Below are 18,938 nucleotides of genomic sequence, written 5' to 3' on the forward strand. Positions count from 1 at the left end.
CCATTTTCTACAATGGGTTGCAAACTAAATATTTTCGATGGTTAAAATTGCTTTCACGGTTTCAAAAGCATTAAATAACGTAGTATTCTCCTGTGGCCTAGCACTCTCGTGATGCCGTGATTTAATAATGGGTGAAGTGCTTGTTATACTTTCTGCTTCAATCGTTGTTTGATTGTAGCTTTTGAATCTTGGCACAGGAACCGAAAGTCAGCAGTTCAAGTTAAGTGAAAACGGTTCATTTGGGACGACGTCCTCGTGCTATAGTCGGCAGGAGTGCGAACCTGTGCAGGTAAACCCCAATGGATTTCCATTCCATCGCCTTAACCACTCGGCCACGACTACCCCGACGGGGCTTCGGAAACATGCAGCTTCTCATTTGCTGCAAAATCGGTGCCTCTGCTGTGAACGCTCTGGCACATAATCACTTGGGTTCCTGTGGAATAATTCCAATTGCAAAACGTTTTTTGTCTGTCTATGTGGCGCAATGGGCCAGCGCGTTCGGTTATTACCTCAAAGGTTGGTGGCTCGAGCCCACCCAGGGACGGAAGCAGCTTTTAATTTTTTCAAACTTATCTATTGTGTAAAAATGGAGTCTTTGATACCGTGCAATGAACAGTGGTGAGCAAACTGCTGCTGCCTTCCTGCATCCAATGGGAACAATCGCTTCATTGATCAGTCTTCTGCCAGGCAGCCTTGATATTCTACTTCACTTATACCAATATTCCAAGTGCAACGTTCTTGCCATGAAAATCCAGCAGGATAATCGGCCATAGTAGATCATCCACTCTGAAAACACGTTTCTACACTTTCCTGTTTTACACTTACATGGATATTTAACGGAAAGCTTGAAACAATAACAATTGCCAGATAACTTCAGATTCCTTGCATCGCCCCGCACCCTGATCACGTGACAGCAACCAATAAATCACATAGAGCGGCGCGAGAAGGCCCCCATTTTAATGTGTCCCATCAGGGCCTGAGGATTGAGCTGCTCTGTTAGAAGCAGCTCCAGTACGTTGGAGGACTCGGTTGTGAGCGATTTGTTCCTGTCGCTGGCGCAGCGGCCGAGAAGCGAGCAGCCCCTGCAATCTCTTGTTTTCAGCTAAATGTGAGAGGTATGAATTTCTAATCAAAAAATCTTTGACGCGAACTTATTTGGTTGCTGTGTTTGAATGCGCTTTAGTGAATCGCACGGGCCCTGTGCCTTTCTTTTTGCGTGCGGATAGCAGTGTGTGATCGCTTAACATTTTCAGAATGAAATGAAGTGCAATGTCTGATTCAAATTGTTGCTTCATATGGCGTTCGGTCAAAATGAGGCAATTCGACACTACGAACGGGATTCAAATCGCCTTTTCTCTCGTGTGCTGCTTTTGTCCCTTTATACGGCCGCGTGCGTGTCAGAGAATGTGGTTGGAGAATAAATCTGCGGCTGCATTGTATTTCCTGCTGCTTGTCCATTCGGGTAAACATTGTTTTCTGTGGTGAAATGAAATCAGCAGGAAGAACATATAAATTCTTTCAGGGCTTGACTGGGCGAATGCTGAGAGTTTGTTTAACTTGGCTGTCTAGTCCCGAACTAGGGATCAACGATACAGAATAAGGGGCCGGCCGTTTAGCATTGCGATGAGGAGAAATTGCTTCAGTCTAATGGTTGTGCATCTTTGGAATTTTCTACCGCAGAGGGCTGTGGCTTTTCAGTCGTTGAGTACATTCCTAACAGAGATGGATTTGTACATTACGGAAATCAAGGTATATGGGGCTAGGTGAGTAACTTTCAGTTGAGGTAGCGGATCAGCCATGACCTTATTGAATGGCGGCGCATGATCGAGGGCCGCATGACCAAATCCTGCTCCTATTTCTTATAATCTAAGGTACCGATCTTGGCCGGCGGTGTTGAGAACTGTGGCTCGTCTGGCTTAGTTCATTAAATAAGCATCGAAGTAGGAAGCAGCATCAACTGGAAAATGGCTGCGCGGACGACGTGCAATTTCTTCAATGGGTTGTAAAATAAGTATTTTCGACGGTCAAGAGCATTAAACAACGTATTTTCTCCTGTGGCCTAGGCCTCTCGTGATGCCCTGATGTAATAATGGTGTGAAGTGGTTGTATTACTTTCTGCTTGAATCGTTGTTTGATTGTAGCTTTGAATCTCGGCACAGCCTTTACCTGCCTTTACCTGCCTTTACCTGCGGTCTGTCCAACTCTCTAATCGTGTTTTACACAACCTGCTCAGCATCACAAATGATCCAGTATGTAGGCACTCGGAGCTCCAGTGCCGCAATGCGGTCTGTCATTAGTTGCAACTGGATACACTTCCCGCACACATGGTCAGCAAGGACACAGGAAGTGTCCCTGATTTCCCACAAAGTGCAGGAGGAGCATGCCACGGTGCCGAGCCGTCCTGCCATGATGTACCCTTTAATTAATTCAAATTAAATTAAATCAAATCAATCCCACCAATTACACTACAATTAAATGATATACTTAAGGGCCCTGGTTTACCAGCAGTCCCCACTACACCACAGACACCCTATAAACTATAAAACACAAATTTAAGTTTGCATAAAAGGAGAAAGAGGGAAATACTCACCAACCATTCATTTACCTGCTTTCTGGTGAAGTCACACTTCCATTTCTTTTTACGCCTATCTCTCCCTTGTTCTGAGCTCGGAGATTGGGAAGCCTACCTGCGCCTCTCCCCTCTTTAAATCATCGCCGCCACCTCTCTCCACTCAGGTCCACCACTGTGGGGCCTACCTGCGCCTCTCACACCCTTTAATTCGCCGCCGCTGTCTTGCTCCATTCAGGTCCGCCGCCGCCGCCGCTGTGGGACCTACCTGCGCCCCTCTGCTCTGTAAATCGCCGCCACTGCCTTGCTCCACTCAGGACCGACACCGCCGCCGCTGAGAGGCTTACCTTCGCCTCTCCCGTTCTTTAAGTCGCGGCCACTGCCTCGCTCCACTCTGGTCCGCCGCCGCCGCCGCTGTGGGGCGTATCTGCGCCTCTCCCACTCTTTAAATTGCCGCCGCTGCCTCGCTTCACTCAGATGCGCCGCCGCTGCTGGGGAGAATCAGTGGCAGAGAGTCATTGAGAGCGGAGAGAACGAGCCTGAGGGAAGAAAGTAACAACAGTAGAAAGACAACCATTTCCATAGGGAAATAATTGAGAATTGTGCCAATTGTGGTAATAATATTCTGAGCATAGATAGCACATTGTTGTCTTCCTTCTAACGCTCTCTCAACTGACCTATTCCTGCCGCGTTGAGCCTGAAAGTTACCACAGTTATAAGAGGAGAGATTGAAAGGGAATATGTGCCCTCCTAATCACCCGTTCCTCAGACTAATGGAATGAAAAATTCATTTGACCCACATCCTGAACACAAACCCCTGCTCGCCCACTGTTTATAGAGGACGGATCTTCTCTTATACTTGTCTTAATGTATTTTCACTGTCTGGAAAGGTTAGATTGAAAAAAGCTATTCGTGTTATATTAATCGGATTGGCGCACAGGAGCAGATGGCAGGTGCGGTTCAACTGGCAAGTTTGGAAGGGGGAACGGGGAAACGGCGGAGAGATGGTGGGTGCGAGAGTGGCAGCAATGGGGGGTGCGGGCGACAGATTATAAGAAATGGAAGAAGCAAAAATGTAAAAGTGGTCGCTATCTGAATAACTGAGGGGCAGCAGGTGTGGAGACGATTGAGTGAACGATCTGAATTCAGTTGGTTGAGTGACGGTGTTTGCAGTGCTCGGTGCTGGGATCAGGTCAATTATGGACCAGAGGAAGGTTTGCACATCGTATCTGCCTGTCAATAGCAACTGAAGGAAAAGGTTAGCATGGACATCCATGAACAAAATAGTGAAGATGTGTCATAATACTGAATGGTGTAAAGGCGCTCCCTGTTGTGTAAATGTTTTTGCAGCTGTGTAAGTGCGTTCCCTGTTTTTTAATGGTGTTCTCTGTTACTGTTCGGCTCCTCACTGTGACCATGTGCCAGTGTTTCACGGTGGCCAAGATCACCATCTGGTGGTGGAGTGGCGGCGCTGCAGGAATGGTTTGAGAGAAAGAGGAAAGCCAAGGCTGCTGCGAGTTTGCAGCATTTGCAGCTTATTTTGGTGCGAATAAAAGTGATTTGATTTGAAATTTGTTTTGCAGGTATTTGCATTAACTCTAAGCAGGAAGTTGGTACAAGTAAAGTTTAAAGTGTGATAAAATATATAAGTGTGATACGATTGTGGGTAGCAATAGTTGTTTTTATTGTTGGTGATAATAAGAATGCAAATATCATAATTTGGTTTCAATCCATCGAACTCTGGGTTATGGGCCCAGCACGCTTCCGCTGCACTTTCTTCTTCTTCTTAGGCCGTCCCTAGGACTTGCTTCACACGAAAAATGAGTTCCCAGGTGACTGATGAGTCGAATGCCGGACCAACAGTCTCTGTCACGCTGATTGAAGGGGCGGGTGGTTAAAGTGCTTGGGTTGACGTGCGCCCATTGTACTGTTTGCACTTGCCTTCTGCTTGCTCCTGACTAAGAGACTCGAGGTGCTCAGCGCCTTCCTGGATGCTTGTTCTCCACTTTGTGCAGCATTGGGCCAGGGATTCCCAGGTGTCGGTGGGGATGTTCAACCTTTTCAAGGAGGCTTTGAGGGTTTCCTTGAAGCGTTTCCTCTGGCCACCTGGGGCTCGCCTGCCGTGTCGAAGCTCCACGTAGAGAGCTTGCTTTGAGAGTCTCGTATCGGGCATGCGGATGATGTGACCCGTCCATCGGAGCTGATCGAGTGTGTTCAAAGCTTCGATGCTGGGGATGATGGCCTGAGCAAAAAAACTGACGTTTTGAGCCTATCCTGCCAATGAAATTGCAGGACCTTGAAGAGGTCCAGTGGTGGTAAATATCCAGTGCATTGAGATGCCTGCTGTACATGGTCCATGTCTCAGTGGCATACAGGAGGGTGGGTATCACTACTGCACCTTAGACCATGAGCTTGGTGCCTGGTTTAAGGTTCTGGTCTTCGAAAACTCTCTTCATCAGGCGACCGAAGCCTGCACTGGCACACTGAAGGCGGTGTTGGACTTCGTCATCGAAATCTGCCCTTGTTGACAGTAGTCTCCCGAGGCATGGAAAGTGGTCCACGTTAAACAAGACCTTGTCGTGGATTTTGATAATCGGGGGGTAGTACTGTATGGCAGGGGAAGTTGCGAGAGGGCATATGTCTTTTGGATGTTTAGTGTGAGGCGCATGCGCTGGAGTGCTTCAGCGAAGGTGTTGATAATGGGTTGGAGTGCGTCCTCAGAGTGTGCGCAGATGCAAGTGTCATCTGCATACCGAAATTCGACGACAGAGGATGGAACGACCTTGGATCTGGACTGCAGGTGACGGAGGTTGAACAGTTTCCCGTTGGTTCTGCAAATTAGCTCCACTCCAGTGGGGAGCTTACTGAGAGTGAGATGGAGAATTGCAGCCAGGAAGATCGAGAAGTGCGCTGGTGCGATGACACAGCCTTGCTTGACCCCGGTCTATACGTGAATTGGGTCTGTGGTGGCACCGTTGGTCAGCATCATGGCTGTCATGTCGTCATACGCAGGTGGAGGATGGTGACAAACTTTTGACTGCAGCCGAAATTGAGCAGGACACTCCATAATCCCTCACGATTGACAGTGTTGAAGGCCTTTCTGAGGTCAAAGAAGGCCATGTACAGCGGTTGGCGCTGTTCCCTGTATTTCTCTTGTAATTGATGCGCAGTGAAGATCATATCCATTGTGTCCCTTAGTGTGCGGAATCTACATTGTGACTCTGGGAGGAGCATTTCAGCCACTGCGAGAAGGCAATTGAGGAGGATTCTTGCGATGACTTTCCCTGTGGCAGACAGCAGGAAAATTGCTCTGTAATAAGCGCAATCGGACTTGTCACCTTTCTTGAAGATGGCCGCAATTACGGCGTCTCTGAGATCGCCTGGCATGCTCTCCCACTATCTGATAAGAGGAATGAGTTCATGAATTCGAGTCGGTAGTGATTCTCCGCCATGCTTTCGTGCCTCGACATGGATTTGATCTGCTCCTGAGGCCTTGTTGTTCCTCAGTTGTCAGCTGGCATTTTCAACCACATGCCGGGCTGGGGTTACGCTGAGGCGGTGGTGGGTATCATGCGACGGGAGGGAGTTGAGGACACTCGCATCAAAGACAGAGTCTCGGTTAAGGAGCTCCTCGAAGTGTTCCTTCCAGCAGGCACTGACTGCCTCCCTGTCTTTGATGAGTTCCTCTCCGTTCTTGGCCCGCAGTGGGATAGAAACTTGTGTGCTTGGGCCGTATATGGTCTTGACTGCACTAAAGAATCCACTCACGTCATGATAGTGAGAAATGGAAGAAACAAAATTCTAAAAGTGGTGGATATAAGTGAGTCACAGCGGCTATGGAGACGAGTGACTGAACGTTCTGAATTCAGTTGGTTGGATGTCGGTGTTTGTCGTGTCTGGTGCTGGATTCAGGCCAATGATGGACCAGAGGAAATTCTGCAAATAGTTTCTGCCTGTCAATAACAGCTGAAGGGAAAGGATAGCATGGACCTCCATGAGGAAAATGGTGAAGAAGTGATATGATAATGTGCAGAACCGCTCACCCTGCATGGTTTACTGCTGTTGGTGAAGCGACGAAATTTATGATTGTTCAATTATGGACGTACACTTCGGGAAGGATGGCAAGGCCCTGGCGAGGGTGCAGACGATATCTACTAGAATGGTACCAGGGTTATTGGATTTAAGTTATGTGGATAATCCTACCGCTGCCAGATATTGTGTTTTTTTGTAAATTTCGTCGCTAAAACCATTACACTGTGCAGGCTGGCCAGTTTTGACAATATTTATGCCACACTTAAACTTTCGATGCTGACAGTTCCGTTCCCTCACACATCTCCACACGCGCTGGGTCTCACTTACTCAGAGATTCTACCACTATTACAATTTTTTTGCTTGCATTTCTTACAACCCATCGACCGCACCCTCCTTGCTGCCGCTCTCACACCCACCATCTCCCCACCGCTTCCCCGTTCACCCTTCCAAATTTACCGGTTGAACAGCACCTCCAACCTGCTCCTGCGCTCGAATCCGATCAATATAACAAGAAGATATTCTCAGCGTGACACAGGGAGGAATAGACTGGATTTTAGGAGGTGTTACTTTTCCCAGACAGCATTGTGCCTCAGGAATGCGTTGCCAGTCGGTGTTGTGGGTACTGACTCTTTGATCGCCTTCAAGAAGGATGGGATCACATGGCAGATGGATGTTAATGCAAAGAAGTGTGATGTGATATATTTTGGATGGACGAATGGGGAGAGGCGTTATGAAACAGAGAGATCTGGATGTGCATGCGCACAAGTCTTTGGAGGTGGCAGGACACGATCAGGGCTGTTAAAAAGCATATGGGATGCTTGGCTTTCTCAATAGAGCAATAGAGAAGAAAAGTAAAGAAATTATGCTAAACCATCTTGAAACACTGGTTAGTCTCAGTTGAGTATTGTGTTCAATTATGGGCATAAACTTTGACCAGAATAGCAAAGCCTTGGAGAGGGCACAGAGGAGATTTACTAGAATGGTACCAGGGTTAATTGATCTTAGTTGTGTGGAGAGATTGGAGAACGTCGGATTGTTCTCCTAGAGCAGAGACGGTTAAGGGGAGGCTTAATAGAGATATTCAAATACTTGAAGTGGTTTGATAGAACAAGTAGGAAAACTATTTCCCCTGACAATTGGAATGGTAACCAGAGGTCACAGATATAATATAAATCGGCGCACAGATGGTTGTTAATTGCAGGAATGCATTGCCTAAAAAGGTAGTGGAGTCAGACTCGACAGCAACTTCCAAAGACAATTGAACATTTATTTGAAGATAACTCGCAGGGTGGTGGGAAAAACGCTGGGGTATGGGGTGAAAATGGACCGCTCTTTCAAAGAGCCGGGACAGGCACGACAGGCCGAATGGCCCCTGTTGTGATGTAATAGTCTATGACTTTAACCCCTCCATAATGATAAAGGCCTATGTGAGGTCTCCTCTCAGTCTACTTTTTCCTTGAGGGAAGATGCAATATAATCCCTCAAGTCTTCCTTCTCATTTCCCCTTTCTCTGTTCCTGGAGTGATGAGGCCAGAATTCTTCTCTTCACACACAGTTGCATCCGTTGAACCTACTTCAGCACAGATTGGAACACAGAGGGAGATTAGAAAGATAATACAGCCGGTTCTTCTGTTTTACATTACAGCAAAACATCAGCTGGGGATGTAGCTCAGTAATACAGCGCATTCATGTCTGAGGTCCTGGGTTCTATCCCCAGCATCTCCAAATATTGTGATAAACACTATAGTTTTCGGCAAAATGTTATTTTATGAGTTCCAGCGTATCCCATCTGCTCCTGCGCGTCAATTCGATCAATATTACAAGTTAATATTCTCAACCTGACCTAGCCAGACAGTGAAACTTACATTAAGACAAGGATAAGAGAAGATTTATTCGCTGGAAACAGGTGGTGGGCTGGTCTCCGTGTTGAGGATAAGGGTCAGATGTTGTTTGAATTCCATTAGTCTGAGGAACTTTTGATTATGAGGGCAAATATCCCCTATTATTCTCTCCTCTTTAATTATGGTAAATTTCAGGCTCAATACGGCAGGAATAGTTCAGTTGTGAGAGCATTAGAAGGAAGATCAGAAGTGCCGGCTACGCTCAGAATTTTAATAACACAATTGGCAAAATTCTGTAATATTTCCCTGAGGAAATTATTATCTTTCCTTTTTTCTACCATTGTTTATTTCTTCCCTCTGACTCGATATCTTCCGTTTCGCTTACTTTCTGCCGACGGTTGTCACGATATTATTTGTTGTCATCTTGCAATGTTTCCCCTCAGGCTCGCACGCTCTTCTCAGACATGGATTGCCTTATCGTTTTTCACCTCCTCAGGATGTTCCACAGCGCTTAACAACAAATGAAGTATTTTGAAGTGTAGTTATTGTTGGGATGTTGGAAACGTTAAAGTTAACTCGACCTGAAACATTAACTCTGTTTCTCTCTCCACAGATGCTGCCTGACCTGCTGAGTATTTCCAGCATTTTGTTTTTTTATTTCAGATTTCCAGCATGCACAGTATTTTGCTTTTGTATCTGTTTATTAGTGTTCAAACAGAGTAACCAAATCAGTTCGGGTCAAATATTTTCTGATAAGAAATTCATACCTCTAGCATTTGTCTGAAAATAAGTGATTGCAGGGGCTGCTCGCTTATCAGCCGCGGCGCCAGCGACAGGAAAAATTCATCCGCTCACAACCGAGTCCTCCAATGTACTGGACCTGATCGTGACGGAGCAGCTCAATCCGCAGGCCCTGATTGGACACATTCAATGGGGCATTTTCGCGCCGATGTATGTGATTGGTTGGTTGTTGTCACATGATCAGGGTGCGGGGCGATGCAAGGAAGCTGAAGTTGTCTGGCAATTCTATTGCTTCAAGCCTTCCGTTCTTATCCATGTAAGTGTAAAACTGAGCAAAGTGTTGAAAAGGGTTTTCAGAATGGATTATCTACTGTGGCCGATTTTCCAGCTGGATTTTCATGGCAAGAACGCTGCACTTGGAATATTGGTACAAGGGAAGTAGAATATCGAGGCTGCCTGGCAGAAGACTGAACGATGAAGCGATAGTTCCCATTGGAAGCAGGAAGGCAGCAGCAGTATGCACACCACTGTTCATTTCACGGAGTCAAAGACTCCATTTTTATACAACAGATAATTTTGCAAAAATTGAAATCTGTTCCTGTCCCTGGGTGGGCTCGAACCACCAACCTTTCAATTAAAAGCTGAATGCGCTGGCCCATTGCGCCACAGAAACAGCCAAGAAACGCTTTGAAATTCGAATTATTCCACGGCAACCCAAGTGATTATGCTCCAGAAAGTTCACACCAGAGGCACCGATTTTACAGCAAATGAGAAGCTGCGTGGGGCTAATTGAAATTCCGGTCAGTTGTGGCCGATTGGTTAAGGCAATGAAATAAAAACCAGCTTTGCTTTCCCTGCATAAGTTCGAATTTTGCCGACTACGGAAATGAAAACGTCGTCCGCAATGCCCTGTTTTTAATTCTGGCCCATTGCGCCACACAGACAGACGAGCGACACTTTGCAATTGGATTAATTCCACAGGAAGCCAAGTGTTTATGTAACAGAGCGTTCACAGCAGAGGCACCGATATTGCAGCAAATGAGAAGGTGCGTGGATCGAATCAACCATTGGAGTAGTCGTGGCCGAGTGTTTAAGGCGACAGACTTGAAACCTATTCGGTGTTTCCTCGCAGAAATTCGATTCCTGCTGACTACGAAATGAGGACGTCGTTCCAAATAACACGTTTTTACTTCATTTTAACCGCTGCCTTTCGGTTCCTGTGCCGAGACACATTGAAAGCTACAATCAAACAAAGATTCAAGCAGAAAGTAAAACAAGCAATTCACCCCATAATTTCATCACGGCATCACGAGAGGCCTAGGTCACCGGAGAAATGCTACATTGTTCAATGCTCTTGAAACCGTGAAAGCAATGTTAACCGTCGAAAATATTTATTTCGCAACCCATTGATGAAAATACACGTCCTCCGCGCAGCCATTTTCCAGTTTATGCTACTTCCTACTGCGATGCTTATTAATGAACTAAGACAGACCGGCCACAGTTCTCAACCCCGCCGGCCAAGATCGGTGCATGACAACATAAGAAATAGGAGCAGGATTTGGCCATGCGGCCCTCGATCCTGCTCCGTCATTCAGTAAGGTCATGGCTGATCCTCTACCTCAACTGATAATTACCGAACTAGCCCGATATACCTTGATTTCCGTAATGTACAAATCCATCTCAGTTAGGAATTTACTCTACGACTGAACACCACAGCCCTCTGCGGTTGACAATTAGAAAGATACACAATCCTTACAATTAAGCAATTTCTCCTCTTCTCAATCCTAAATGGCCGGCCCCTTATTCTGAAACTTTGACCCCTAGTTCGGGAATCCACAGCCAGGGTAAACAGCCTCTCAGCATCCGCCCAGTCAAGACCTGAAAGAATTTATATGTTCTTCCTTCATACAATCTGTTGATTTCATTTCACCACAGAAAACAATGTTTAACTGGATGGACACACAGCAGGAAATACAATGCAGCCGCAGATTTATTCTCCAACCACATTCTCTGACACGCACGCGACTGTATAAAGGGACAAAAGCAGCACGCGGGAGAAAAAGGCGATTTGAATCCCGTTCGTAGCGTCGAATTGCCTCAATTTAGCCGATCGCCTTATGAAGCAGCAATTTGAATCAGACTGAAAACGATACGCGATCACACACTGCAAACCGCACGCAAAAAGAAAAGCACAAGGCCCGTGACAGTCACTAAACCGCATTCAAACATAGCAACCAAATCAGCTCGCATCAAATATTTTGTGATTAGAAATTCAAACTTCTAGAATTTGGCTGAAAACAAGAGATTGCAGGGGCTGCTCGCTTCTCGTCCGCGGCGCCAGCGGCAGAAACAAGTCATCCGCTCACAACTGAGTCCTCCAACGTACTGGAGCTGCTTGTGACGGAGCAGCTCAATCCTCAGGTGCCTTATTGGAGACATTCAATGGGGGCGTTCTCGCGCCGCTGTTTGTGATTGGTTGGTTGTTGTCACGTGATCAGGGTGCGGGGCGATGCAATGAAGCTGAAGTTGTCTGGCAATTGATATTGTTTCAAGCTTCCCATTCTTATCCATGTAAGTGTAAAACTGAGGAAAGTGTAGGAAAGGGTTTTCGGCATGGATTATCCACTGTGGCCGATTATCCTGCTGGATTTTCATGGCAAGAACTCTGCAGTTCGAATATTGGTATAAGGGAAGTAGAATACGGAGGCTGCCTGGCAGGAGACTGATCGATGAAGCGATTGTTCCCATTGGAAGCAGGAAGGCAGCAGCAGTTTGCTCACCACTGTTCATTTCACGGAATCAAAGACTCCATTTTTATACAATAGGTATGTTTGCAAAAATTAAAAGCTACGCACGTCCCTGGGCGGGCTCGAACCACCGACTTTTCAGTTAAACACCTGAAAGCGCTGGCACATTGTGCCACAGAGACAGATGTAAAACGCTTTGCAATTCGAATTATTCCACGGGAACCCAAGTGATTATGTAACAGAGCGTTCACAGCAGAGGCACCGATTTTGCGGCAGAGAGGGGCTATAAAACGCCCCAGAGACCAGGTTATGCCTCACAGCGTCGGCGGGAATCCTGAGCGGCAGAGCGGGGCTATAAAAAGCCCCAGAGACCAGGTAAGGTTTACCAGTCTCCAGTCTGGGAACTCTGAGGGAAGGAGAGAGGTAAAAAGTAATCCAAGTGTGACGTCACCAGAAAGCGGGTAAGTGATTGGTTGGTGAGTATTTCTCCATCTCTTTGGTTTATAGTTTCTAAGGTGTGATATTCACCATCTAAAATCGGGGCAGAGGGTATTTAAGAATAATATTAACAAATTTTATTTATTACATAGAATGGGAGATCAGGTGATGTGTTGCTGCTGCAATGTGTGGGAGCTGGTGGACACCATTGATGCTCACGGTGATCACATTTGCAGTAAGTGTTGGCTGCTCGAGGAATTCTGGCTCTGTGTTGAAGAGCTGGAGTCCGAACTTCAAACACTGAGACATATCAGGGAGGGGGAGAGTTACCTGGACTCTGTTTATCATGAGATATTCAAACCAATTAGATTAATTTATTCAGATGTAGTCCGTGGCCAGGGTCAGGATGGTGTGACTAGAAGTGAGACAGGTACGGGGATCCATGAGGTAGTGTTGGAGGAGCCGCAGCCCTTGCACTTGTCCAACAGGTTCGAGGCTCTTACTCCCTGTGGGGTTGGGAACAGGGACTGCGGGGAGGATGAGCAACCTGGCCACAGCACCGTGGAGCAGGGGGCCATTCAAGTGGGGGGAGTTAAAAGAAATGTGGTAGTGGTAGGGGATAGTATCGTTAGGGGGATAGATAGAGTTCTTTGCAGCCGAGAGCGAGAGACCCGAAGGCTGTGTTGCCTGCCTGCTGCCAGGGTTAAGGACATCTCCTCTGGACTGGAGAGAAACTTGGAGTGGGAGAGGGAGGATCCAGTTGTCGTGGTCCATGTTGGTACCCACGACATAGACAGGACAAGGAAAGAGGTTCTGCTGAGGGAGTTTGAGCAGCTAGGGGCCAAATTAAAAAGCAGAACCACAAGGGTAATAATCTCTGGATTATTACCTGAGCCACAAGCGAATTTTGCTAGGACGAATAAAATCAGAGAGTTAAATGCGTGGCTCAAAGACTGGTGTGGGAGAAATGGGTTTTGCTTCCTGGGACACTGGCACCAGTACTGGGGCAGGAGGGAGCTGTTCCGTTGGGACGGGCTTCACTTGGCCAGTGCTGGGACTGGAGTCCTGGTGGATCATATAACTAGGGCTGTAGAGAGGGCTTTAAACTAACTAGTGGGGGGGAGGTTCCTAGAGAGCAAATAATAAAAATGGCAACAGAGAAGGTCATAGACTTAGGTAGCAGTGGGGAAATTGAAAACCAGAGCGTGTCAGGAAGGGGCAGAAGGTATGGAGTAAAAGCTAAAGTAATAAAAAGGGCAAAAGCAGGAACTAAGTGTCACAAAGCATCTTTGAAAGTTCTCTATCTGAGTGCACGTAGCATTCGTAACAAAATAGATGAGTTCATGGCACAAATAATTACATATGGGTATGATCTTGTGGCCATTACAGAAACATGGCTGCAGGGTGACAATGCCTGGGAATTAAACATACCAGGTTATTTAACGATCAGGAAGGACAGGCAGGAAGGAAGGGGAAGTGGCGTGGCTATGTTAATAAAGGAAGGAATCACTGTAATACAGAGAAATGATATTGGGTCAAAAGATCAGGAAAATGAAACAGTTTGGGTGGAGGTAAGGAATAAAAAGGGGGAAAAAACACTAGTGGGCGGAGTCTATAGGCCTCCGAACAGTGGCAACTCTGTTGGATGGAGTATCAATCAGGAAATAGTTGAGGCTTGTAATAAGGGAACATCTATAATTATGGGGGATTTTAACGATCATATTAATTGGACAAATCAAATTGGGCAGGGCTGCCTTGAGGATGAGTTCATTGAGTGTATTAGGGATGGGTTTCTTGAGCAGTAAGTAACTGAACCGACCAGGGGGCAAGCAACCTTAGATCTGGTCCTGTGTAACGAGAAAGGATTAATTAAAAATGTAAATGATCCCCTTGGAATGGGTGACCATAACATGGTTGATTTCCATATTCAATTAGAGGGTGAGAAGGTTGGATCTCAAACAAGCGTGCTAAGCTTGAATAAAGGAGACTATGAAGGTATGAGAGCGGAATTGAGTCGAGTAGATTGGGAAAATAGATTAAAGGGTAGGACGATACATGATCAGTGGTGTACATTTAAGGAGTTATTTTACAACTTCCAAAACGTATATATTCCACTTAGAAGAAAAGGGTGCAAAAGAAAAGACAGCCATCCGTGGCTAAGTAAAGAAATTAAGGATAGTATTCGACTAAAAACAAGGGAATATAAGGTAGCCAGTGGGAGGATAGAGGATTGGGAAAACTTTAAAAGACAGCCAAAAATAACAAAAAGATTGATTAAGAAAGGGAAGATAGATTATGAAAGTAAATTAGCAAAAAATATAAAAACAGATAGTAAGAGTTTTTATAGTTATATAAAAAGGAAAAGGGTGGCTAAAGTAAAGTTGGTCCCTTAGAGGATGAGACTGGGAAATTAATGGTGGGAAATATGGAGATGGCAAAAACACTGAATGAATATTTTGTATCAGTCTTTACAGTAGAAGACACTAAGAATATCCCAACACTGGACAAACAGGGGGCTAAAGGGGGGGAGGAGCTAAACACGATCAAAATCACTGAGGAAGTGGTACTCGGTAAAATAATGGGACTCAAGGCGGATAAATCACCTGGACCTGATGGCTTACATCCTAGGGTCTTGAGGGAAGAGGCGGTAGGGATTGTGGATGCATTGGTAATAATTTTCCAAAACTCCCTGGACTCGGCAAAGGTCCCGGCAGACTGGAGAACTGCTAATGTAACACCCTTATTTAAAAAGGGCAGTAGATTGAAGGCTGGAATCTATAGACCAGTTAGCCTAACATCTGTGGTAGGTAAAATTTTGGAGTCCATTAATAAGGAGACAGTAACAGGACATTTGGATAATCATAATTTAATAGGACAAAGTCAGCATGGTTTTATGAAGGGGAAGTCATGTTTGACATATTTGCTGGAGTTCTTTGAGGAAGTAACACATAGGGTGGATAAAGGGGAACCAGTGGACGTAGTGTATTTAGACTTCCAAAAGGCATTTGACAAGGTGCCACACAGAAGATTATTGCTTAAGATAAAAAATCACGGGATTGGGGGTAATATTCTGGCATGGATAGAGGATTGGCTATCTAATAGAAGGCAGAGATTTGGGATAAATGGTTCATTCTCAGACTGGCAATCATTAACTAGTGGTGTTCCGCAGGGGTCAGTGCTGGGTCCCCAAAATCTTTATAATCTATATTAACGATTTGGAGGAGGGGACCGAGTGTAACATATCAAAGTTTGCAGATGATACTAAGATGGGAGGGAAAGTAGTGAGTGAGGAGGACGTAAAAAACCTGCAAGGGGACATAGACAGGCTAAGTAAGTGGGCAGAGATTTGGCAGATGGAATACAATACTGGAAAGTGTGAGGTTATGCACTTTGGCAGGAAAAATCGTAGAGCAAGTTATTATCTTAATGGCAAGAAACTGGAAAGTACTGAAGTACAAAGGGACCTGGGGGTCCTGGTGCACGAAACTCAAAAGGTTGGTATGCCGGTGCAGCAAGTGATTACGAAGGCCAATGGAATGTTGGCTTTCATTGCTAGGGGGATAGAATATAAAAATAGGGAGGTATTGCTTCAGTTGTACAAGGTATTGGTGAGACCGCACCTGGAATACTGCGTACAGTTTTGGTGTCCATACTTAAGAAAGGACATACATCCTCTCCAGTCAGTACAAAGAAGGTTCACTCGGTTAATCCCGGGGATGAGGGGATGGACATATGAGGAGAGGTTGAGTAGATTGGGACTCTACTCATTGGAGTTCAGAAGAATGAGAGGTGATCTTATTGAAACATATAAGATTGTGAAGGGGTTGCATCGGGTGGATGCGGGGAAGATGTTCCCGATGATGGGTGAAACTAGAACTAGGGGGCATAGTCTTAGAATAAGGGGCTGCTCTTTCAAAACTGAGATGAGGAGGAACTACTTCACTCAGAGGGTGGTAGGTCCATGGAATAGGCTGCCCCAAAAAGCTGTGGAAGCTACATCATTACATAAATTTAAAACAGAAATAGACAGTTTCCTAGAAGTAAAGGGAATTAAGGGTTATGAGGAGCGGGCAGGAATTTGGACATGAGTCTAGGTTCGGAGCGGGCCCAGGGGCCGTATAGCCTGACCCTGCTCCTATTTCGTGTGTCTAATTCTGTTAGATTCAGGAGATGGTTCTGTGATAGTGGATTGGCGGTTAGGATCAGATCAGCCATGATCTTATTGAATGGCGGAGCAGGCTCGAGGGGCCGATTGGCCTACTCTTGCTCCTATTTCTTATGTTCTTATGTTCAAATGAGAATGTGCTTGAGACCAATCGACTACCGGGGTAGTCGTGGCTGAGTGGTTATGGTTAAAGCGATGGACTTGACATCTATTGGGGTTTCCCCGTGCAGATTCGAATCCTGCCGACTACGGAAATGAAGACGTCGTCCCAAATTACCCGCTTTTACTTCATTTTAAGCGTTGCCTTTCGTTTCCTGTGCCGAGACACATTCAAAGCTACAATCAAACAAAGATTCAAGCAGAAAGTAAAACAAGCGCTTCACCCCATTATTACATCAAGGCACCACGAGAGGCCTAGGCCACAGGAGAAATACTACGTTGTTTAATGCTCTTGAAACCGTGAAAGCAATTGTAACCGTCGAAAACATTTCTTTTGCAACGCATTGAAGAAAATGCACGTCGTCCGTGCAGCCAATTTGCAGTTTATGCTACTTCCTTCTGCGATGCTTATTAATGAACTAAGCCAGACCGGCCACAGTTCTCAAACCTGCCGGCCAAGATCGGTACATGATAACATAAGAAATAGGAGCAGGATTTGGCCATGTGGCCTTCGATCCTGCTCCGCCGTTCAATAAGTTCATGGCTCTACCTCAACTGAAAATTACCGACCTAGCCCCATATACCTTGATTTCCGTAATGGGCAAATCCATCTCGGTTAGGAATGTACTCAACGACTGAACACCACAACCGTCTGCGGTAGAGAATCCCAAAGAACCGCAATCCTTACAATTAAGCAATTTCTCCTCATCTCAATTGTTAATGGCCGGCCCCTTATTCTGAAACTTTGACCCCGAGTTCGGGACTCCACAGCCAGGGTTAACAGCCTCTCAGCATCCGCACAGTCAAGCCCTGAAAGAATCTATATGTTCTTCCTTCGTTCAGTCTGCTGATTTCATTTCACCACAGAAAACAATGCAGCCGCAGATTTATTCTCCAACCACATTCTCTGACACGCACGCGGCCGTATAAAGGGACAAAGGCAGCACACGAGAGAAATGGCGATTTGAATCCCGTTCGTTGTGTTGAATTCCTCAATTTGGCCGAACGCCATATGGAGCAGCAATTTGAATCAGACATTACACTTCATTTCAGTCTCAAAACGTTAAGCGGTCACACACTGCAAACCGCACGCGAAAAGAAAAGCACAAGGCCCGTGCGAGTCACTAAACCGCATTCAAACACAGTAATCAAGTCATCTCGGGTCAAAGATTTGATGATTAGAAATTCATACCTCTAGCATTTGGCTGAAAACAGGAGATTGCAGGGGCTGCTCGTTTCTCGGCCATGCCGCCAGCGACAGGAACAAATCACCCGCTCACAACCGAGTCCTCCAACGTACTGGAACTGATTGTGATGGAGCAGCTCAATCCTCAGGCCCTGTTTGGACACATTCAAATGGGGGCGTTCTCGCGACGTTGTATGTGATTGAATCGTTGTTGATTCGTGATCAGAGTGCGGGGCGATGCAAGGAAGCTGAAGTTGTCTGGCAATTGTTATTGTTTCAAGCTTTCCGTTCTTGTCCATGTAAGTGTAAAACGGAGGAAAGTGTAGATAAGGGTTTTCAGAATGGGTTATCTGCTGTGGCCGATTTTCCTGCTGGATTTTCACGGCAAGAACTCTGCACTTGGAATATTGGTATAAGGGAAGTAGTATATCCAGGCTGCCTGGCAGAAGACTGATCGCTGAAGCGATTGTTCCCATTGGAAGCAGGAAGGCAGCAGCAGTTTCCTCACCACTGTTCATTTCACGGAATCAAAGGCTCAATTTTTATTCAATAGATATGTTTTCAGTAAGTAAAACCTGGTGAATGTTAAATCTCAAGAGTTTAATAACCTTGTTTGTATAACAATTAAAAGAGTACGCAGGAGACAGAGTTCAGTTAACAGCCATCACTTTCAAGAGAGTCTTCTCAACTCGATGCACTCTCATTCCCATAGTGCATTGCACATCACAACTATGGTAACCTATGTGGAACAATTCAAATACAACATTCAAAATACACAACATCTCCTCCCCTCTTACATTAGATGTCCCAATAGAACCACAACATTTTAAAACACAATAACCTGGGTGGGGGTAGACTTCCTCCCACCATGGCTATAGCCATGGGGATTATACTGCCCCAGATAAATGGTAAGCCTCTGAACTTTAAGTTCAAATGTATAGGTGCCCGCCGTTCTCTGGTAGGATACCGGCGGTCAACCTGGCTCTCCAGTTCATTGTCTCTCACAGGTGACGTCAACACAGTTGTCGGCGGCTGAGGTGCCGATATACAGGCCTCCCTT

General features: G+C 45.9%; 1 non-coding gene across 1 annotated transcript; it reads right to left on the bottom strand.

The window, feature by feature from the left end:
* Positions 1-259: 259 nt before the first annotated feature.
* trnas-gga (transfer RNA serine (anticodon GGA)) lies at positions 260-342 on the bottom strand. Its single transcript has one exon. It is a non-coding gene; the product is annotated as a tRNA-Ser (tRNA).
* Between the last annotated feature and the right edge of the window lie 18,596 nt (positions 343-18,938).

The sequence above is a fragment of the Somniosus microcephalus genome, unplaced genomic scaffold, assembly GCF_052327205.1.
Source record: "Somniosus microcephalus isolate GS21.2 unplaced genomic scaffold, FLI_Smic_1.0 unresolved_chr5, whole genome shotgun sequence".
Taxonomy (NCBI): domain Eukaryota; kingdom Metazoa; phylum Chordata; class Chondrichthyes; order Squaliformes; family Somniosidae; genus Somniosus; species Somniosus microcephalus.